This window comes from Ochotona curzoniae, unplaced genomic scaffold (assembly GCF_017591425.1).
Source record: "Ochotona curzoniae isolate NIBS_2020 unplaced genomic scaffold, NIBS_Ocur_1.0 contig_1014, whole genome shotgun sequence".
NCBI lineage: Eukaryota > Metazoa > Chordata > Mammalia > Lagomorpha > Ochotonidae > Ochotona > Ochotona curzoniae.
Genome location: NW_024464920.1, coordinates 39,595,621 through 39,620,100, shown reverse-complemented (window position 1 = coordinate 39,620,100; position 24,480 = coordinate 39,595,621).

Sequence of the window (24,480 nt, the reverse complement as noted above, 5' to 3'; positions counted from 1 at the left end):
ATTTCTGAAAATGCTTATACCAACTAAGCACTATGCCACTTACTGTCTATTTTGGAAATACTGAAGAATGAACTTGATGGCAGTACCTTCAGAAGATTGATAAATTAAGATACTGACAATTACCCAACCCTTCATATTACCAAATGCATTCACCTAACTTACTGACATTTAAGTCTGCTTCCAAATCTTCAGACATAGCCGGTTCCAAGAGGGCAGGCACCTAAATATCCGCTAGAAGAGAAATAAAATGTCAATGATGGGATGATCACTCTTTAACATGTGTTGAAGTTAGCTACATCACTTCACTAAGTAATGGAGTAATTTCAACTGGATCACTTTTAGGGGAGATAACACCTTATCCTTCTATTTGGTTCTACACTAATAGCAAAAGGAGAGCAAAGTAATGCAAAACAAATGTAATGTATATGACAGTTATAACAGCAACAGTAGACGCTATCAGCTGTAAGGACCATGTCCTAAGCCAGACTGTGCTGCAGAGGCCTAGTGATCACAATGAGAACACTGATGGAGTGGCATCAGTACCCCCAGGCTTTGATACTCCCTCATCTGTCGAGGTCTCCTTTAGAGCCGAGACTGCACTGTTTCCTCTTTGTATCGCCTCTGATTGTAGAGACTGTGGGTCCCTGCAAAGAAGCATCTATGTCTTTCTCAAATTTGCGTTCTCAGCCTTGCACTACGCATTCACAAGTGTTCATTGTACTTTGGGTAGAGAAGCCAAAGGGCAGTCTAACAAATGATCGGATAAGAAAATGCTCAGTTAGGTTTGCCATAGCAAGAACATTTCCAGAGGGGTCCCTTAGACTAACCTCCAGATGTAGTTGAACAACAAGGCTATGGGAGTAGGATACACGAGGAGCGTTCCAAGAAGGTTGTATCTGGAGACGGGGTGGAGCGTGGAGCAGAAAGCTAAATGACGTCTAAGTCTCTTGTGAAACCTTCCAGCCCTTGACCCTGTGGGATAGAGGCTTGCCGTTGGTCATCATCCTCGTTTCTAGGTTCCTTTTTCTTTCAGTTAATTCTCTGGGTTTACTATTTAATCTCTGTAAGGCCAAACAGAAGCGAGGCCCTAGGGGAAAACGCCTCCTCTCATCTCATCTGGAGCTTTAGGTGAAAATTCCACCTGTTTCTTCAACTAGCATCACCCAAAGTTTGTCCCACGAGTTCTCACTAGGAAGTGATAGGAGGTTTATGAAGAGAAAAAGTGTGCTCAGAGGCCAAATGTGTACTGGAAATGAGTTTCCACAATTGCATATGTCCCAACAGCCTTCACTTTGCAACTCCTGCCTACTCTGTAGGGAGGGTCTAAAGGACCATGGTATGCAAAGATTTCTAATTTTGACCCTGTGGCCCTTTGAGGGGTGGGAGTTGAAAAGCATTGGATGGGATATCATATGAAGCAGGTGGCTTACCAAAAATTACATTCTCTCAAAAGCACCAATAAAAACAGTGTTTTTCTATTTCTTATGAGTTCATGGGATTTTGCAGATAAAAGAAATCCCTGAGACTAAAGAACAGTATCATTAAAATCAAAGTAGAAAAAGAAATTAATGCTTTAGAACTTCTTGTTTTTCTAAAAAAAGGAATATTTGCTTTTCTTATCTTCAGTCTCACATTTGCCCATTTTGACCACAAGGGGGTAGTATTGAGCCTGTTTAGAATTTTCTACACTTTGGGACTGAAAACAAGTCTGATGGAATTAGCCTTTCTTTGTACATAAATCAGGGAAGACTAAGTACTCAGCAGCTGTTGCTCTTACTGTAAAAACCATTGTTATGAGGGAAGGATTTTGTTTTAAATCCTTAAATTCAGAAGTTCTCGAAAACCACAGGGTCACTTTCACCTTGGAAATGTCCATGTCTATACTTCTGTGCCTGGGAAAACCAAGTCTTCAATCTAGCTGTTCTAGCCGGGGGTTTGTGACTGGGTGCAACGGAGTGTCAGTGTGTGTACTAAACTGAAAACAACATTTTCTTATGTTGGAATGGAGCTGAAACATCTGCCAAACTTCATTATAGGGAAGCTTCTGCATGAACTCTTAGCTGATCCTGCAGTTGTCCACAACCATAGCTTTGTCATCTTCAACTCCGTCTTGAAGTTCAGTTCAAACTCCACTTGGATAACCTTGTCTCAGTTCATTGAGGACAGTCTTGGTTTAGATCTCTCACCCTGGAAAATTTTAATACTTGCATCTGCTTGTTCTCTTAAAAGTGCCCCAGCTTGGTAGAGTATGAACTGTAGCAAGACCAAGCTCTGAGGACAGAACTTTGGGTTTGGCTCCTGGCCTCTGCCAGCCACTAAACCATGTCACTTTGAGTAAGTTACTTGATCTCCCTGGGCTTCAGTTTCCTCCTGGAGAAAATGCGGTGCAATATCTTCTGCGTGGAATTTTGATGAAGATCAAAAATGAAAAAACATCTCAGTGAATGGCTGGCACGCGGCCAACATTCAAAATGACAGCTAGTATTAAATTGGTCCCCAGCTCATGTGAGAAACCCCAGGAGTTTCATACAAAGTGACCACTGTGTGAAATGACTTGGGAGGAGGGAGACGCTAAGAACCCAGTGCTGGCTCGAAGGAGAAAGCCCACACCGGAGCTGGTGGGCGATGAGGACTGGGCAGTGGTGGTGCATCACCAGGAAAGCTGTAAGAAGACAGTTTCAGGCCCAATCTCAGACACTGGGAAACAGTGACGCTGGGGAGGAACCCAGCCAGTCTGAATGATTGTAGCCAAGCCTCCCCAGGTGCCTCTGAGCATGCAAACCCCGAGTCTAGGGTCTGCCATCAGTCAAGTCCTACTCACCGATCTGGGGAGTAGCAGACATTTTCCTGGAAAGCGGAAGGACCATATGAGAGGCAACAACCAGCACTGTCGTCGGTTTAACCAAGGAAAAGCAGAGTCAGTGGATGCCAGGATCCTGGTGCTCAAAGCAGGCCTAGAGAGCTTTAGTTTGGATGTCACGTGCTGACCACAGATAGAATTTATTAGGCAGAAGCTTTAAAAATTGGAAACACTTAACAACCCTGATTTCAGAGGACGGACGTTGGCTGCAATGGTCATGATGCTGCTTTGGGCACCTGCACTCTGTGCCTGGGTTCTAATTTCAGCTCCCTGCTGATGTACAGCTCAAGTACTGGAGGGCCTCCGTTACCTCTGGAAAACCCAGGTTTAGTTTCTGCCTGGCCTGGCCCATCTGTAGCTGTTACAAGCAGTTGGGGAGTGAATCAAGGAAATGGACAATGTCTCTCCCTCTCTCTGTCTCTCCCTCTCTCTGTTTCTCACTCTCTCTTCTCCCCTCCCTGCACTCCCTCACTTTTAAAATAATAAATAAGAAAATATATATCATTTCAAAATCTTGATATCTAGTTCCTGTTAAAAAGATTACCTTGCCACAATGGACTGTGAAGTAGAAGCCTACAGCTTAAGGAGAGCGTGAGGTTTCCATCTTGCCCCAGTTCCAGTATACCAGCGTCATCCCTAGGTAAATGTCCCCTATGCTCTTTTTATTCCCAGTCCTGACTTTATTGGTGTCTCTTTTTTTAAGGTGAGAAATCATGGATTTGGGGAATTCCAGTGATGTGTATGAGGTGTGTGTCCCAGGCTTTTGACATTCTTCTATGTTCTAGCAGAGAGGTGTCTAACATTTTGAGCAGGATTTTGGAAGTGAAATAATTTGAGAATCCTGAAAGCTGTTCTTGCTAAGGTTTGTAAACTTTACTGTGTTTCACAATCATATGAGTCACAGATTAAAAAGATGACTGTCTAAACGTGCCTTCAACTTGCATCCCCGGTCTGATTTGTAGGGACCAGGCCTAGAGATTTTCCTGCAAAGCTCCCACCCCTTCCCACCTTCTGTTTTTAGAGCAGATGGTCCAGGGTGCACACTGAGAAATGCTGAGCTATCTGGAAAATATTCCAGGCAGGATCTCTATGTGATAGGATGAGGAGTGGGCAGGAGATTGACTGAGGATAAGCCCGACCCCATCAAAGGCTGTGTGTAGAAAAACAAGTTAAGGTCTAACGAAATTTCAGTAAGGAGACTTTGGTGTGGTAGGGAAAATTAAGTCGGGTCACACTTGCTTAAGAAAGATGTAATTCATACACTGTCCTCACCTGACTTGATGAAGCCCAGTGCTGCATCCTGTCTGGACATACCCTCTTCTGCCTGTCCCTTGACCACGCTGTCCCCAGCTACTCTAACCATTAGTTCGTTTAGCATCCATATATATTAAGAGAGTAATTTTCTGCTTTAAGCAAAAGATCCGCAACAGGTGGTGGAATTAAGGGATAGGGGTGTAGCACTGTTATAAATATATGAATACAAATGTATACGTTTCAGGATGTGGTTTAGGAACTGGAAATGATGTTTTCTGTTACTCTCAATGAAAATATTATGTGATAAAATAAGAGTTGGGGGAAAAGTTACAGATGCAGAGTCTAGCCTTTGATTAAAATAAAAAGAAGTGAGATCCTAGAGAAAAAATCATTGATGAAATTTCACAGTGAGAGTAGGCAATGAGTGGCTGGAGCTGAAAAGCAAGATGACACCAACAGTTGAGTTCCTCTTGTAGGGGGAATGTTACGTAAGCGAAGGGGGTACCAAGATTGTCTTTGGCAATGAAGATCATCCATTGAGAATGAAGCAAGAGCTCTGGCTGGGGTCCTACGTCCACCCTCATCTGAATCCCCATCGCCTTCCTGGGCTATTCTTTTCCATCTATTTACAGTCATATTTCCTTCTCTCCCCTTCCCCTCTTCTTTGTTTCTTTCTCTGTACACGTCTTTTTCTTTTCCTTTCTCTCTCAATCTCTCACTCCAAATACGTAGTTCTCAAACCACACATAGTCATAGAGTGAAAAAAAAAATCAGGAGAATGCATTCATCACCACTAAAAGAGAATCCAGGGACTGAAACCAAACCCTTAACAAAGCTTCCACAGTCATACATTCTTGTCAGATTCCAACCAGTCTGGGCCTCCTAATCAACAGGCAGAGGCATTTTTCTCCTGTTCCAAAGACATGAGCCACGTCCCACATAGCTCCCCTGTTCCCACTGTGTTTTCTGCTTTGGCCATGGCTGTCAAGTATGCTTTATCATGTCATTTTATCACCAGAGCTGGCACGTTTCTCTCTATAGTAAAAGCTAATGGACCGTTTGGTTTTTGGCAGGATCAGACAATGTACATGCTCCATTTGGAACACAGTAAGTCCTTGGAGTCTACAGCTGTGTATGCAACCTCAGGCTGCCTCCCATGTTCCATGGGTCTGTAAAATCATAGCTGTGGTCGCTGCTCAAAATTATTAATATTCCAGAGGCCTGCACTGACCCTATCCCCTACAGAGCAGGCTTCAGTAACACACAGCTTCGGATCAGACCCTATCTGATTGGAATTTGTGACTGAAAGCGGCACAAGGTCCACATTTGCAGCAAAGTCTCACCTTCAACTGGCTTTTCTGCTTGGACCCAAAGGATATCATGGCATTTAGTGGACTCAAAACCCATTTGTGTGTTCCTAACCTACGTGGAGTGCAAGAACCCTGTCCTGAAGGAGGAGGTACCTGTAATAGGAGGGAGGCATGCCAGTAAGCTCCTGTTGTTGACAGATGTCAGGTCCAACTCTTGGCAGATTTCAGAGGAAGGATATCCATTCTTTCAGTGGGTGATGGGAACTTTGTCTATGTGCAAATGGCCTTCGGTCTAGCCAGCAGCACCTTGGAGTTTGTTGGAAATGTCAAAACCCAGACTCTACTCCAGACTGAATGAGATTAAATTTGAGATGACCTGAGATAGGCTAATGGCTTCCATACCTGAATGAGTTTTTAAAAAATCACCAAGTTTTCCTTTTGTGTTTTAAGCACTAGCAAAAACAATATTTTTTTGGTGCCTATTCTTGGGCTTCCTCCCCCAAAAGCTAGCACACTGAGTCTGATGGAGGTCCAACGATAGTTTGTGAGTCTTCTAGCTGCCGAGGTGCTTCTACTGTGTGGACCCGTGCTTGGGAACTAACCTCTGCATCTTTGGTTCTCAACTTGTCCAGACATTGGAATCACCAGAGGAGCTTTCAAAACTCAGAATGCTCAGCCTAAATTCTGGGCCATTAAAGAAAATCCTGTGAGGGAAGCAGCGATGCACCAGCCATTAAAAGTTTTGCCAGGTAACTAATGTGGAGCTGAAGGTGCACCCCCATCTGTTGAAACCAGCACTGCCTAATTGATATCTGTTTGAGAATCATACAACTTCCAGGCCCTGCCTCTACAGATTCCAACTCTACATGTCTTAAGACTTCAATTTGATCCTGTAGCCCTTGACCTTTATCACCCTAATTAACTATGTAAAAATCATCAAGATAAAGAAATCTTAAAAAAAATAAAAAAGGACTTCAATTCAAATGGTAATTCTTAGGCTCAGCAAAACTCTGGCAATTCATAACGGAATAGGATTCAGGGCCAGGGCTGAAGCATGGCTTTCCTGGCGCTCACCAGGACACTGAAGTCATGGTCAAGGAGTATAGTCTGTGATGTGTCGAAATTGCCATCATCCTTAGCGTGGGGCAAATTAAACAAGTGTCGAAGTGTAGTTTCATTGTCTTAGTCCTTCTTCATTTAGCTTGACCCAAGATGTCAATGGCTGATTCTCTGTCTTGTATTCCAGAGCCTCTAGCCACATAGCCATCTATAGCGTATGGATTGATTTCTTCCAAAACAGAAGTATCTGCTTACACACTGGGCTTAAGACAAGCTTGCTTGCTTTTGTTTCCTCAGTGTGTGCTCTGCTTTTCACCACAGGGTCTTTACAAACCCTGTTCCCTTATCCAGAAATGTTCTCTTTCACTCTCCAAGTATTTCTTCACATAAGCCTCTGCTTACCTGCCAAATGATATCAAATTCCCCTATTGTGTGCTTGTATAGCATTTTGCACGGTTCCTTCATCATACTTGTCATAGTTTTAAATTATGGCTTATGCTTATTTGAAAAAGTTTTCCAAACAATTCCAGCAAAGACAGAAACTGAATCTCTTATGCTCAGAGCAATATCTCAGCCATGTGTGCTATGCCTAGCACACACAGGAAATTCTGTGAATATCTGACTAAATAGGACCTGCTTATTCCACGTAGCAGAGGTTCCAGGACCCTTAGGTATTCTCCCTATCTCACTCAAGATGACCACTCATTTGCCCTACACAGGCACCATTCTCATTCTGTCTGCCAAGATGCCTACTTTAGTCCCTGTTAAATCTTCTAGACATCTCGTTGTCTCACTACCCGTTCTCTACATTTTAAACAAACTCTCAGTCCCTTCTTAGCAGCCAAGATACGACGTTAACACCAACCCCCCTCACCTCAAGCTGTCAGAGCGTCCATGGACCTGTATTTTTGTGTCACTCAAGTCTTGTCCTGAGAGAGTTCCCTATATATGCAGTTCTCACTACATTATTAAGCAATAAATACTACTGTCAGTGACATTTAAACAACCAACAGTTTTGATCATTTTATTTATTTTAAAGACAGGTTAGGTGGTGACCCTGACATTCTTGTTGGGTTCAGTACTGGTTCAGCCTTTGAGAAGACAACGCTGTTTTCTCTGTGTGACTACTCTATCTACCAGCTCACTCAGCTATGGATTCTTCAACTCGGTACCACTTAGCTGTTTCTTCAGCTATTCTCATGTGCACACCATCACCCACTGGCTGTGCTCAGTATCAGGCTGACAAAGGAAGCATAAGAAAAGCAGGTGAAATCGCCACAACAACAAGATTAAGAATTGTCATGATAACCACTCGTGCGTGAAGCAGTCAAAGGGAAATACACAGAAGGCAAACAAAGTACTACAGAGTCTTCTCATCTTACAGTAGAATCACTTTTGGCCTTCAACCTGGTAACTACATCATTGCTTTATTATAAATGTTTGCCATGGAACCCGTAAATGTCCCTTATGTGTAGTTTTTGGGTTATATGAAACTAAACAGTCTAATTGTTTTTAATACTGTGCCATTGAATCCTCCATCCCCTTTTGGTCTATTGAAAATGATAGATGTAAATGAAGACCCACTGTTAGAATATAACCCCATTTTCTCACTACCATCTGAATCAGAGATCAGGAAACTTTATCTGCAAAGGGTAAAATATTGTAAGCTTTGTAGGGACATGGTTTGTCACAGTTATCCAATTCCATCACAGCAACCTTAAAATGATAGGGCATAGCTCTACCCCAGTGACGCATTAAGAGTAGGCAGTTGGCCTGTAGGTTAGGAGAGGACCACAACTCCCCATGTCAGTGCCAATTTTTACTTGATATTTTCCTTATTCACTGAAGAAAGAAAATCCATTTTTATACCTTTAAAAATGATCTCACTGTCTCATTTATGTTACTTTTATTTATTTAAGAAATGCTTGTTTATGTGAAATCTATAAGATGTCATCCGTAAAGCATGCTTATATGATTGATTTTAATGTTTATTTTTTTCTGCGATATTCAGGGCTGTTTCTTGCAATACCTAAAAAGTTGACAGGAGGACAACCTTTGAAACCACAGGGAGACAAGACTCAAAGCAGAATGGCTAATTTCATGAACTTTTGGTGGACCATCCAGGTTCAAGTTTACTAGCTTGTGACTTTGTGTGAACTCATAATCATCTATGACCTCAATTCTTCATCTGTAAAGTGGGACTATTAATAGTTTTTACTTCACTGTGTGATGGTAAAATTTAAATTGAATTACCAGGAGCAAGCATTTAAGGGTAGCAATTTGGAAAGCCAAATCTCACAGCAGGGTACCTGGGTTCCATTCTAGCCTTTGGCTCCTGGATCCAGTTTCTTTCCAACAGAGATCCATGTGGTAAAGTGATGGTTCAAGTAACTGAGTTCTTGTCTCGCTAGTAAGAGACCAAAATTTGCATTTCCAGCTTCAGATTCTGCCCTTAGCCCTGCCTGGATCATTGTGGCTATTTGAGGCAATGAACTAGGGGATGAGTTCTATTTCTCAAGTTAAAAATATATATATATATTCATATGGTCAATAACACACAGAGAATAGCACATAAAATAAGTGGGAAACAAACAACTTTTTAAAGGTTTATTTATTTTTATTGAAAAGGAAGATTTACAGACATAAGGAGAGACAGAGAGAGATATCTTCCATCAGCTGATTTATTCCCCAAGCAGTTGCTAAGCTGAACTGATGCGAAACCAGGAGCCAGAAACTTTCTCCAGTCCTCCCACGTGGATTCAGGAGCTCAAAGCTTTGGTCCATCCTCTGCTGCCTTCCCAGGCTACAAGAGGGGAGTTGTATGGAAGTGCAGCACTCAGACACGAACCAGCACCCACATAGGATACCGGTCATGTAAGGTGGGAATTTAGCCACTAGACCATCATGCTGGGCCCTCAACTATTGTTTTTGTTCTGTTCACTTCTGCCTATGGAAGGCAGACAGCCTTTTCTATTTCCCCCCCCCCCTCTTTAAGTTTGCTGGAAAATTTGCTCTAAAAATCAAGAGGCCCATCTCAACCGGCTATAACCTGATCAGTTGAAGCATGAATGTACTAGACTCACCCCAGAAAGTGAAAATGGTCCCCCTACCAAATGAAAGCAAATTTAGAATAACTCTGCTGAGACTTTGAGAAAGTTTTTTAAAGCTTTAGCTGAATATCTTGGGGTAACTCTCCTTGATTCTAGACTTTTCTAAGTAAATGAAATGTAGCATTAGGAAGTTTGTAAGTGTGCAAAGGCATTAGGAAGTTTGTAAGTGTGTAAAGGTCCATTTCATCCACCATGAAGTAGTGTGGCAATTCTTATGCTTCTTCTTCTTTTTTTTTCCAGCCTTTACTATTTCTCTTATTGTCATTTCTACTGAAAGTCATGACACTCTACACAAAACACAGACCTGTGACTGGAGTCAAGGTCTCTTCTTGCATTTTTACATTTGTATCTTCTAATCAAAGGCCAATAAATCACCTCTTTTATAATTTCCCCAATTTTAGAGCAATCACTTTGCTTTGTAGACTCATGCTGGATTAGAACACAGTGTAGACACAGTCTTGTCCAAGGATGTCTGTGATCATTTTAGGACACGCAATCCTTTAATCAGGTACTGTGTCAGAACTAATTTAAAAACTACAAAGCAGGACATTGTCATATCTACAGTGCAAATAGCAAGTTCTATGGCATAACATTGTTTGATATAATTTTTTGCAATAATTGAATTGTTCTTTACCTGGGCTGTGTAGGAAAGTAGCTGCAAACACCCTGTGGCTATTGAACACACAGAATGTAGCTAGTGAGATAGAGAAACTGAAGATTTAATCTAATTAATGTTAACTATTGGCCACTGTTTATTATTTATAGGACTCACTAATTGTGTTATATAATCTGTCCAACAACCATTTCAAAACAAGTGGTATACATCTATTCCTTTTATTAAAAAGGACAAAGTCTTAAGAAAGTTCAGGAATTTTCCAAGTGTCGTGAAGCTAGCATGTAGGCAAGTAGGAACTGATATTCTACTTGCTTTGATGCTGTGCCTAGGAGCTTTTCTCACATATCCAACTATATGGCACTGCGGCCTAGTAGTACATTACTCTGATTCATCTGAAATCTTTCGTAACATCAACCACATGTTGTTATTTGCAAGTAAAATCATTCTAATTCATTCTCTCCAGCAAACAAAGCTCACATGACTTATGCCTAGGAAGAGGAATTGCAACTGCCTACAGATAGCTTGGTCTGCCATCACCTTTGAAGACTTTTCAGAGAAGACTGAATCTTCTTGTTAATCCTTGACCCTGAGATGATGGGTGACTTCAAACCAAGTTGATAACACAATATGTTGGTAGTTGGAGGGAAGCAGCCCATGTTTTTTCCAGCAAACTTACACCAAATTTTGATTTCCCAACACATGTTTATAGATGAGCTCTCCTGAGCTCCACACTCAGCCATTTCCCTTTTGAACGGCTTGTCTGGTTACATCTTGTAGTAATTTATCTCTCTGCTCCTTGCCAACTGGTTTGCAGGAAAAACATGTTTGATGCATAACAATAGATCATTTGGGGATAAATCAAACTCTTAATGAAGTCCTGTGCTGTGCAGCCAGGCATTTCTCTCAGAAAAGCTTCTCTTGGGCTCTAGTGTCTCGAGGAGAAGGCAATGTGGGTCCCCCGACCTGCGAGATGTGGAGGCAAATGGAAAGCTGGTTTTCTCCAAGACAAGACTAACGACATAGGGTCCCCAGGGTCCCTTCTCATGGAGTCCAGCTGAAACCACTGCAGTTGGATTGGAGACTAGAGCCTGGAGGCTGTTCAGATTAGACCTATGTTTGGAAGAAACGAGAGATCTATTTTGCCCAAAGCCTCACACTTTCCTTGGAGGGGCTCCATGGCCGCCCACATACCCTTGTCTTTCCCAGTTCCTGCAGGGAAAAAGAAAGTTACAAGGAGATAGAACCTAAAAAGAAAAAGGGGGGTGGAGGGGGAACAAGAGAATGGACTGAACAAAAAAACTGTAAAAGTAAAAGCAAAGAGACATGAAGAAATAATTGGAAATCAGCGGAGAAATGCAGGAGAGAAGAAAAACATCAGAACGTTCCATTTTAAAACCATATGTGTGAAACATTGTTGCTAGCAACTTCTAGTTGAGTATCTGCCATGTGTCAAACACCATGTGCCAATCACCAGGTGCCAACCCTAAACTGTGTGTTTCCACATACTACTAAGCACAAGTGAGAATGTGAGAGCTGGAGAAAGCAAAACATCCACTCCCACGGAGTCCTTATCCTGGGATTGACACCACACAGATGCTGTGGAGAAAGCCTGCAATCTGTCTTGCATTCATTTTGTCCTAGGTATCTGGAAACGGAGGGGTCAGGGGAAGGAAAAGTCACCATGAGACATTGCGAAGGACTGATATAGAGTGTGTAATCGTATCAGCCAGTCCTCATTTAAGGACATGCATCTCCCATAGACATGCGTTGATGCCAAGGAAAACATGTCTTGTGCTCTGAGTCTGAACTCACGAACTGCCCCCCTCCACCTCTGGGAGCTTTGCAGGCACTGGTATATGCTTTCCACTGAACTGGGGGTGCAGTTAAAGCTAAATTCTCTGATTGTTTTCTAAGGAGAAAAATGAGCTGTGCTGGTGCTTTTCTGTAGTGAATGAAGAACTCTTTCATCAAGTCCACCCTTTTCTGCAGTCTTCTCTGGCTCCCATTGCCTGCAGGATGAAGTCCAAACCCTTTGTCCTGAAATCCAAGGCCTTCCGCAGGCTGGCTCCAGACATTCTTATCAACAGTGTTTTTCCATCGCTCTGCACTGTGAGCTATCAATTCCGTGAGGCTGGTCTGCTTACTTCCCCTCTTCCCAAAGCCACACAAATGAGGGTGCTTCAAAAAGTCCATGAACATGGTATTAAAAGAGAAAATTTATTTTGGAGCAAAATAGCTTCTGGTTATTGCTTACAAAGAGTATCAAAAAAAAAAAGTTCATGAAAAATGCGAATTAAGAAAGCTACGCATGGATTTTGAAATACTTGGGGTACCAAAAGAAATTCATCTGTTCATGCTGCATTTTCTATGAACTTTACTGTCCGTGAAAGCCCCTTTCCCCTTACTGGATCTTGGCTCTTTGGTCCCTTTTGCCTCAGACATTTTTACTTCCCCTCACTCTGTTCTAAAATCTGTGTTTCAAAGCCCTCTTGACACCCAGTCTTCTTGAGAATGCTTTTAATTCCATGATGACATATGCGTTCTCTCCTACTTCATGACTCCCAGGGTTATTGCTATTGTGTTGTGCACAATGGAGTATCATTCAGTGGCACCTCCAGCTTCACAAAAGGGATTCTTCTCTCTGGACTCCTGTGTTTCCACTTCGATTTTTTGTTTGTTTCCCTTTTTCATGGTAATCATCATTGACCTATTGTCACCGTCTTCTATTTATCATTGCCCCTCCTGCTTTGCTAGAAAGACAGGTCACCCAACTTCCTCCCACCTCCAACTGGAAAGAATTGTTGCCTTCTCTCTTCCTTTAAGGAACTCTGGGATCTATTGTAGTATTTTTTATTCTGTTGTTATATTGGCACAATTTGTTGTCAATTTCTGTTGTCTCTGTTGGATTGTAAACTCCTTGATTTTAAGCATTTGGTCATCTTTCTTACCCTCTCAGATGCACTGTATCTAGATAATGTTAAACAAGTGTTTTCTGTGTTTCTATATTTCTCATTGGTTCCTTAAAAACAGGCAGATGGACTAAATGAATGGTAGATATAGGACCACTAGGACAAATTTTTCCCAACTCATGATATCCAGTCATGAATCACAATTTCATCAAGACTCACCAGAACTAGAATTGAAAGCACACCCAGAGGATTGGGCTGTGCACTCAACCAGGGCAACCTGGTCTCTAATCATTGTCCCTTGAGCTAGCTGTGTGGTGCCCATTCTCCTCTTTCAGCAGACTTTATCTACCCCGTAACTCAATTCTCGTGGAGCCCTGGGTGGCTAAGATGCTAAGTGCATTTCTCAGTCTCTCCAATTTTGCCTACTAGCTGCAACCAATTGCTCAGTTTTATAACTCCAAAATTCTGAGCAAAGGATGTGATCACCTTTGCTCATTTCTCCTTAGCAGCCTACATTCCAAAGCAAGCTTCAGGATGGATTACCTTTGGCTCAGATGTTGTCCTTAACTCTAAAGTGGAGCGAATGAAGAAGTAATAGTGTAAAAAATACGTCTACTCAAGCCCCTCACATCAAAAAAATCTGAGACCAGGTACAATCCGACTTCCATCTGTCTTGCTGATGAGGATAGGCACTTTAATAGGAGGGGTAGAAAACACGAAATTCCTGAAAGGGTCAGACAAGTAATATAAATGAGTGACATGGCTCTGGTAGAAAACAATGGGGAATGGTTGCTCCAACAAATATTATAAAGTGTTGCCAGGTCTTTCCATTTTAAAGAGAAGTCATAAACATGAATTTTAGTCTGAAGTTCCTGAGTTTTAAAACAAAATACAAGCCAAACTAAACCTATCTGTTGGCTGTATTAAGCATACAGGCTGACAGCTTTTGGTGTCCCTCTTTAAAAACTGATATACTGGGAGCAGATCTAAAAGTAACATAAGTGAGACGTGGGCAAGTGGCCCATTATTGTAATTCATTTCCTTTCAGTTTAGTTGCTTACAGATTAAGTCTCTGTTGGGTATCTATTGAATGGCTTGTTAAAATAAGTTATTTGCTTTGACTTAGTTTGAAATGAACATTTGCATTTGCATCATTGCAGAACTCTTCCAACTTCTTGCCCCAACTCACATGATATTATCTCTACTCAACCAGAAGAAGACAAAATCCAGTTGGGGAGGGATTTTAGCTTGAGGCTTCATAAAAAGTCACTTTGGGGAGACAATCCCTTGTTAATGACCTTCTCAGCTTTCGCAGAGACCACCCAGGCCTCCGGCACGAAGATGAAGCCAAGACTAAGGGCCAGGAGGATAATCAGGAAAAACCAAATCTTACGCGTTGGGAGCTGCGGAAGGTAGGTTTTGCAAGGCTGATGGAAATAGCCAGAACAAATAGGCATGTATATGTTCCTGGGGAGGTGATAGATGGAGGGCAGAAATGTGTGACCAGAGGGTTCACAAGCTTTTTGAAAGACTGAGAAATTTCCATAATGTCCAATTTTCAGAGCGAGTTCTCAGAGGTCATGAGTCAGGGCTGTTGCTTTCTGTCCAGAGTAAGGCTACTCCACAATGTTGAGTGAAGCCGCAGTGTCTCTGTGAGGGTCAGATGGAAGTGGCTCATAGGCTGTCTTCTGCAAAAACACGTGGTTTGTAACTATTCAATGTTGCATTCCTTTGATAAGCATTGTTTTTAGAGGGAATGACTGTAGAAACGGGAATCCCTACAGCTAGTTGAGAGTTGCAGTCCAGGGCTGAGTCTCGAGAAACAGAACCAATGCAAACGTAGTCGGCAAACATTTCACTGTGGTCTGTTCTCTTCCGTTAAAGATCCTATACGTGTCTCATGCATGCATATGTCTACACATGTGTTTTCTTAAAATATGATATTTCATACAAGAAGACTAAAGTGTTAAGCACACTGCTGGTAAGACTGCTGGTGTACTATCATACCACGAACACATCCCCATAACCACCATCAGTGTTAAAAATCAGACATGATCACTGGTTCCAAAGCTCCTCAGTCAGACATGTGGACTCTCCAAATCTCCAAAGATATCCACATCTTGACTTACAACTCACAGATTGGTTTGCCTGCTTTGAACTTGATATGCAAAAATCACATACTTTTTGCGAAAAACAAACACTTTTGTGTTTGTTGCAATAGCTCATTCAGTTCACTACTGTATAATATTCTATCGTATAAATAAAATGCTATTTTCCTATTCTGCAGTGGAAGAAAATCAGACTTACTCATTCTTTGAGATTATTACATATATCATAGCTATGAAATTCTTATCCAGGCTTTAGGTACCCTTAGAAATGTATGACTTTGACTTGGTCTATATCTATAAGTGAAATTATTGCATCTTAGGAAAGTTACATTTCAACATGTGTAGATATCAAATATCTCTCTGAAGAGATTGTATCAATTCATACCAGTGTATGAGAATTTCTATAGTTTTACCTTTTCACCAGCACTTGACACTTGCAGTTTTTTAACTTAAGCCATTATGATGTATATTTTTATCCAGCAGCTGGGAACACAGGAAATTATTAGGTTTATCCTATGCAAACTTTTGATTATATATGGTCCTACTCAAAGGACAATATAAAAAACCTTCATTATAGCAGTTTAGTTGACCAACAAAGACCACGCTTACACAATATTTCAGGTCAGATGCAGTAAGCCGTAAGCTGAGTCTGATAAATGCAGCACCAGTCTTTAGCCCTTACTCCTGTGCCCCCTTGACCCTCTACCGTCTCCTGCATTTCCCACTGTATGTGTGTGTTTTATTTTTGTTTACATAGTTGGGAGTAATGCATGTCCATGTGGGCTTCCAATTAGGAAAGGGAGATATGGATAAGGAAGGTGGATAGGACAAATGTTTCAGCCAGTTTTTTTTTTTCTCTCTCTCCTGTGTCCACAAGGGAGGAGGGGCAAAGGGTTGTTTCTTGCTGTGGAACTACATCAGCACTCGGGTGGGGGATGGTCTCTTAATGATGCCTCAGAGATCCTGATGCGGGTAAGAGTGTTCCAAGAGTGTTGAGGAGTGGTTTTGATAATTCTGAGGAATTGCTGGCTTTACTTCTCTGGGGTTACTTTCCAAGGTGTACTGGTTGACAAAGTTCACCTTACTGCATCCACAGACTCGGTGATATACTGCAAAGCTTTGCCAGGCTCATACCCTACCTGTTCTGCTTTCCATCCTCTGACAAGGCAGTCAGTAACCACTGTTGGCCTAGATGAGCTGGCTTTCATGTTCCCTGTGTGTATTTGGGCATGCTATCCACAGCACAGGCATCAGCAGCTGAGGAGACCCAGCCCATAACATGCACTCCAAGGTCAGACCACACATCCTGTGATTTTTCCTGTGCCCAGGAGCTGAGTCCACCAGTCTAGTTAGGGAATTCCCCATGAAACCTTGCCTGGGATGACCTCAGACTTGATCCTTTTGTGTACCAGCCAGTGCAGGGTCAGGTTTGATCTGGCATATGTACCAGCCAACATACATACTAGTGGATGCAAGCTACTTGGTCAGTTCTGCCCCAGCCCCTTTCTCATGTGAACTGACAGGTGCTGCAGCCAAGCACAGCACAGCACAATCAGCTTGCCCACAGGCCTGGTCCTCACACATATCAGCAGGTGCTGTAAACCAGTCAGGGGGATCCCCAGTAATCCCCATTGGGCCTGCTCTCAGCTCCAGTTCTTGTGCCTATCAGCCTCCAGCCCTTGTGCTTATCCATGGGTGCTTCAGCTTAGCTCAGCCCAACCCGCTCCCAGACCGTGTCCACACATATGTTGACATGTGCCACCCCGTTGTCTAGCCTGTTCTTCCATGAGCACCAGTTCTCACACTTACTGGTGGAAGTAGCATACCAGCAGGGGAGACCCAGTGGTTCCCCTAGTAAGCCTGCTCCTAACCCCAGTTCTTGAGCATGGCAGCAGGTGCTGTGGTCTAATCTGAGATGGCCTTTCCCCAGTGTCAGCATTCAGCAGCTGCTGCTTGGCTCAGTCCAGGCCACCCCCCAATCCCCCATCTAGCACTTGCTAGAAGGTGTAGCAGCTTACCCAAGCCTGGCCCACTGCTAGCACCAGCTCTCACATGAACTGGCAGATATTGCTGTCTAACCCGGCCTAGCTTGTATCCCATCCTGACTTTCACTCATTCCAATGCATGCTGTGGATTGAACCTGCCCTTCCCACACCCAGACCTAGCTGATACATATGCCAACAGATGCTGCAGCCCAACCTTATCTGGCCCGCTCCCAACTCTGGCTCTCCCATTCACCAGCAGGAGCTGTGGCCTAGCAGGGCAGTTCCCCTACAAGGCCCACTCCCAACAAAGATTTTTGTGAGTGTCAGCAGGTGCTGCTGCTCAGACTGACATGGCCATCGCTAGTCATGGCAGAAAACTTAACATCTAAGCTCTTAAATTGTTCTAGAAATCAATTTGACATTCTCTTATTCCATATAGCTTGCTGTAAATGCAGATACTATTAAAATTATTGCTGTTCTACACATGAAGACAAAAATCTCACAAGATTTGAGGTCAAATAGACATTAAATGATTGAGCCAAAAGTTACTGAATGGGAGGTACACACACACACACACACACACACACACACACACACACACAAAGTATGTGCATATATATAAATATATGTATATGTATATATATACACTGATGATACATGTTATAACATAATCAATAAAACTTATTCACCAGCTGTCATTCAGGTTCACTTGAATTCATTCAGGATGAATTTAGTTCAGCACTGTCTTAATGATCAAAATATCTCTAGCTTCTAATTTTGTCTTGACATTTTACTAAGAGGTTGATATTATTTCTATCTTTCAGACAAGGGAAAGAGAAGTTTAAGTGACTTGCAGAAAATAACAGGAACAATAGTGCTGCACTGGAAATGGAATTCAGATCTCCAGAACTGGAGTCGAAGGCAATTTTTTTTTTTTTTTTGCCTCTTTAGGGAAATACAGATGCTAGTGTAACTGGCTGCCATGGCTTGCTCAGAATAAAGGATTTTCTTAGGACTTACAGGAAAGTCTTGGATCAACTGGGATGAGCTAACCACCATACCAGAAATATAAAAACAAAATCCTTGCTTGACTTTATTATGCAAGAGTAGGAATGTTGCTCTCACTGATGGGAGCAGGTGCCCCTATTTGCTTGTTCCCAGGCTTGATGGCTACATATCAGACCTTGTTTCTTCCAGAACTAACCCAAGTTTGGTCTTTTTCTCTCTACTCACTTCTTCCCTTAGAATTTGCTCTGTGTGTGTGTGTGTGTGTGTGTGTGTGTGTGTGTGTGTGTGTGTGTGTGTGTTACTAGATAGATCACTGCCTCTCATGTGAGTCACAGACAAGTCTTGTGTAAGGCAGATCCTGACTCAGGAGACCTGAACCTAAGTCCAAGACATTTCCAGTAGCTTCTCTGATGCTAATGCTGCCAATATTTACTGATAATATTTACTCGAGTCAGGGGAAATAGGAGAAAGAGAATGTTCCCATCTGTTAATTCATTCCTCTACATTTATGGAAAGGACTAGACCAGAACAAAGCCCGTATCTAGGAATTCACACTAGCTCTCCATATAGATGGCAGGCATCCTGCAGTTTCTAGGAATTCAGACCAGCTGACGTACAGGTGGCAGGGACCCTGCAGTTGAGTTATCACCTGCAGTATCCTGGGTTCTGAATCAACAGGAAGTTAAAATCAAGAATGAAACTAGAGCTGAGAATCAAACCCAAATTAATTAAACCCATGTTCTAAGTTGTAACATGGACAACTTAATATTTAGGTCAAACGTTGCCTCAGAGCAACCAATGTGAAAAGCGATAAGACTTTTCAATCTTATTGGCATGTGTATTTTTTTTTTTTTTGAGATTCACTTATCTTTTTTGGAAAGGCGGAAAGGCAGATTTACAGAGAGACTTAGAGACAGACAGAAGAATCTTCCATCTGCTGGTGTACTCCCCAAATAACCACAATGGTCAGACCTGAGCCAATCTGAAGCCAAGAGACAGGAACTTCTGCATATCCCACAAGGGTGAAGGGTCCCAAGGATCTGGGCCATCCTCCACTGCTTTCCCAGGCCACAAGCAGGAAGCTGCATAGGAAGTGGAGCAGCTAGGACATGAAGTGGTGCCCTTATGGAATGGCTGTGCTGCAAGGCAGAGGATTAGCCAATTGAGCCATAACATCAGCTCTCATATGTGGCATTTAAATGGTTGAATTAACTCTCCTATAAGACTTTGTCTTTGAGATTCAAATAGCCCGGATTTAAACCTGTCACTTGCTAAATAGACTTTTCTTTGGCAAGTTACTTAATATCTCTTTGCTTCAGTACCTCACCTGTGAAATCAGGCTGCTGTTTTACTGTGAAGAATAAAAATAATGTATATTAAGTATAAAACATAATCCTTGATAAACATACATGATCTTATTATTTCCCAAAATATATGATTAGTGACACTGTCCAAAATTTCCCTAGGCTGGAAAGATAAAATGAATTTTTAAAGTCCACGGGGTCATGAATTTGAGCAAGTTGAAAGTGTAACCCATTTTTCAGACACATTTGCTCCAAACCTCCAGAGAAACAAAGAAATATGTCCTCAAATGGAGGTATTTCTGGTTTTCTTTTTCCAAGTATCAACTTTTGCTCTTATGAAATGCAGTAACGCAGGAGTGGACCGCATAGTCAAGCTTGCCTCCTTAGCAGAGCTTTTTGTTATGTACGAAGGTAGCGGAGGGTCTCAGAGAAGGTAAGGACCCCCGTAGTGCTTTGCTAAGGTTTCCTAATACCCAGAAATGACCCTTGATTCTCACGTGGAGGCGCCCTTGCATGAAAAGGCACTGTCCTTGACTGCTTGATGATTTGGCCACCTATGGTCCAATGCAGCTAGAAGCAGACTGATCTTTTCTTTCACAGTAAGCCATAAAAAATGTGAGGTAAACAATAGTGGAATAATATTGAGAAGAGGCTAATCTTTCTACAGATTATGGATCGTTGGAGCAAATTCTTTTTCCTGTTCCCACTGGACCAAAGGCTCCTGTGTGCTTGCCAGCTCTTGTTCGCCATGCTTCCATGTTGGAAGGGGAAGGCACAGCTACTTTACATGTTACATGCAGTAGATGGGGCTGGTGCAGTGGCTAATCCTCTGCCTGTGTTGCTGTCATCTCACATGGGTACCATTTATTGTCCAGCAGCTCCACTACCAATCCAGCCCTCTGTTAATGGCCTGGGAAAGCAGCAGAGATGGGCCTGAAGCCTTGGAATCCTGCACCCACATGGAAGAAGTTCCTAGCTCCCATCTTCAGCTCAGCTCAACTCTAGCCATTGTGGCCATTTGGGGAAATAACCAGTGGAATATCTCTTTTTTTCTCTCCCCCTCTCTCTGTAACTCTGACTTTCAAGTAAAAATAAATCTTTTTCAAAATAAATAAAACAGAGTAGATAAATGATAGTACAGGTAGTTGGAAACCTTCAGTTTGGAGCCGACTTGGTATCTCTACCTCCTTCAGGAGTTTGAGTCTTTCAAGTGTGGGGTCCACAGCATCTTCAAGACAAGGACTGAGTGATCACATTGACTCATTACTGGCAGTGGCAAAAACTGACACCCAAAGGACTCCATCAGAGCAAACAAGGAGGATCCAATTCAAGCCTATAACGAACTTAAACTTGGTGTATGTGCGCCTGCATGCACATGATAAAGCAAATGGTGTACTTTGCAAGCAGGAGAACTCTGCTCTACATTCCTTTTACTGAACAGCTTTCTTCCAGGAAGAACGCTCCAATAGATGTCTTAAGCGATTGCAACTCCCTGCAGTCCAGGCTTTTGCACTGGGGAATTTAAAAGATTATCAGAACACCTAATCAGAAGAGATTTTAAGAAGCACTTCCTGCCAACTTCCTTCTAGATAATGGTCAAGCTGTGGGGCCCTGCTCTGGCCCATGAGAGAAGCAGGCAGCTGGAGTCTCATTCAGGATGAGAGCCCCTTCCAGTTAGTGAAATCCAAGTAAACAACTGATTTTACTAACCTAGGAGGCCTCCCTCTGGTGCCTAACAAGCACAGCCTCCTGCACAGTGTTTGCCTCTACTGCTCGGCCCCCTAATGAAATGTGATGCTAGCGATAGAGTTGGAAGGACAAAGGAACTGAGTAAGTGTAATTTATTAACCAGGATTGTTTTCAACCTTTTTCCAATTATACACATTTTTTCTCTTGGCTTTGGCAGAATTGGGTTTATGAGGCTGTTCTTCTGGTCACTAATGGGCTGAAAAAATAAATGGGCCCCAAGTATTCCTTAAGGGATGTGTTACTTCTTGAGGAATTTGCTTATGGTTTTAGCTCTGCTGAATGCACTTAATTAAATATGAAAGCTGATTTTGACTCCACTTTCCTCCACTGTCTGCCCTCTGTCCTACACATACACTACGACTTCACATAGGACCTTCTCATCGGGAAACAAGAAAGCTGCCAGGCCGACAGAAATGGAAACCCAGATTGGGTGGGAGTACTTTAACTAGAATTTATTTGTTCATATCTACTGGGAAGAAAATAATGGGCAGACAGAAGGACTGCATTTTAAAATTGTGGGGCAAGAAGTATTGGGTTAGAGGACAGAGGCCGTGGTTTATGGTCCCACGGTGGAAGCTTATTTGACACATGACATTGAGTAAGACATTGAACTCTGTAGATGCCAGGTTCCTGCTCTGTAAATGGGCACTGGTGATTTCTCCCTCTTGTCCCGTGGCTTGGTCATGGAGCACAGGCTCATTTCTTCATCCCATACTGATACGCTGGGCAATCTCTAGAATCATGGTTTGTGCTCCATCCTTAATCTGACACATCTTGTTGACCTCACAGCCTCTCCTAGCTGTAACTCTGACATCTGTGCAAGTGTCCTCTGGACCTTAACACCAGCTTTGAATTCTCTCTCATACTGCAATTACACACACACTCCAATGAGTGCATGCGCGTGAATGTCTATAATCAATATACTACTTGGACACTTATTAGATAAGGGTTTTCTTCATATAATTTGCTCTTCTCCTGTGAAAAATCACCCAATTCAGACTTCGATCTTTAAAGAAAGACCAAAACACAGCATAAACAGGGTATAGACCTTGAGTTACAAATATGGTACTGCTAACCATATGATTTGGGTAAGCAATTTATGCACGAGTTCAAAATGGTGATGGTCATGCTACTATAAAGATTGGAGAGATTCTATGGAAAAATCTTGGAATTTCTATGGCTTTACTCTCAGGTTATACTTTATGTCAATTGCACACGGTTTCAAAATCAAGAGCAAAGTACATAAAAATTGATGGTGAATACATTCTAAGCATTGGTCCTTATTCTCATTGAGTTCTATTCTATTTTTTTAAAAGATCTATTTTATTTTTATTAGAAAGTCAGATACACAGAGAGGAGGAGAGACAGAAAGGAAGATCTTCTGTCCATTGATTCACTCCCCAAGTGGCCTCAACTGCTGGAACTGAGCCAATCTGAAGCTAGGTGCCAGGAGCCTCCTCTGGGTCTCCCATATGGGTGTAGGGTCCCCAGGCCCTAAACCATCCTGGACTGCTTTCCCAGGAAGCTCAAGCAGGAAGCTGGATGGGAAGTGGGGCCGCCAGGATTAGAACTCATATGAGATCCCAGCGTGAGCCAGGCGAGGATGTTAGCCACTAGGCTACCATGCTGGACCCGAGTTCTATTCTTAATTTGAAGACAATTCCTTATGGAGAGAATAATACTAAGCCATTGTAAACCTATAAGAATGGAGCAATGTCTCCTTCAGCACAGAACACTGTTTTATGTTTTATGATAACACTCTCCCTGGTTTTAACATTCAATACAGTGTTCTTCAGATAAGAATATGTGGAAATTGAAAGTACTATGTCCAAGTTGTAGAAAACATGGTGGGTTATCCAGTATGAATTATTTTCTTGTTAGTTTTGATGTGCTTTCACAGTGTTGAGTTTTATCATTAATCAAGGTAGAATTTATACCCAGATTTCTTTAGAAATTTCCTCAGAAGCAATTGCCTCTCTTCAGAGGCAACATTTATACTTTTGTCTATAAGGCAATGAAAAAATCAACAAAGATATATATCCCTGAGAGGTGAGATTAGGAAAGAAAATATAGAAGCAGTGAAATTGTTCTGGAAGACCTGGAAAAGCCACTCATGTGTAATGAACGAAACTTCTTTTTCACACGTTCTTTCTAGAGCCAGTCCTAGAAATAAATCATTGTCCAAGCATCCTGCTGTCTTTGTCTCTTTGCTACCATCCTGTCTTTTTGTCACAACTTTGTGTATTGTTAACTCCCATAGTTGTCTGTTTGTTTGTTTTAACATTGGTAATAAAGTGAGGGAGAACCTCTATTGAAATGGGTTGTCATATACAGGATGTTGTAACAAAAACAAATGTAGACCGAAATTAGTAAACTAATTAGAAGATGCTGTCATTTTCTTGAAAATATCCCTAGATTGGAGGTAGAGAGGATGAAGTGCATCCCTTTTGTAAGGCAGGCAAACCATGCAAGATGAAAACTGGATCATAACAAAAATCAGCATTGCAAAAAGTGCTTACATGGAAATCTGTATCACAAATCTGTTTTTCTCTCTGTGTTTTACCTTTACTGTTGCTAGTGTCTTAGACTCAAAAATGAAGTTTTCAAAGATAGGTGAATATTGTGGAAGTGGTTCAAACATTAGGAAAGTGCTATGGTTTAATGAACTTGAAGGTCTTTGCCCATCCCCAACTTCTGATTTTATGACTTCTGCTTGCACATTTGAGAACATCATTCTTTTAGTAACATAAAGAGGAATATGCTGGTGTGTGTGTGTGTGTGTGTGTGTGTGTGTGTACACGTGCACACAAGCTTCCAGAAAGAAAATAACAATTTCTACATTAATTTAAAAATAACTGGTTAATAAACTAAGTCCTCTTGGTATTAGAGCATTCCATCCCGCAGGATGCTGTGCAAAAGAAACTGTATCCACTCACCCGAAAACACGCATGCCTGACATGGGAAGACCAGAATCAACTGATTCACATGTCCATTCGAAAAGTAAGCACTGGAAAGGCAGGGGTCAAAAACAAAATGTGCAGAAGAACCTAGATATTTGGTAATTATGCTGCATAATTTTCTTGGTTAATTCTGGCTCCTTCATGTTGAGCTACATTTGATTTACTGACAAAAATAATCTGGAGCGAAGTTCCACATGGTATAGCACAACTGCGGTGACTACTTACGTGAACTCATATAAAGGACGGTG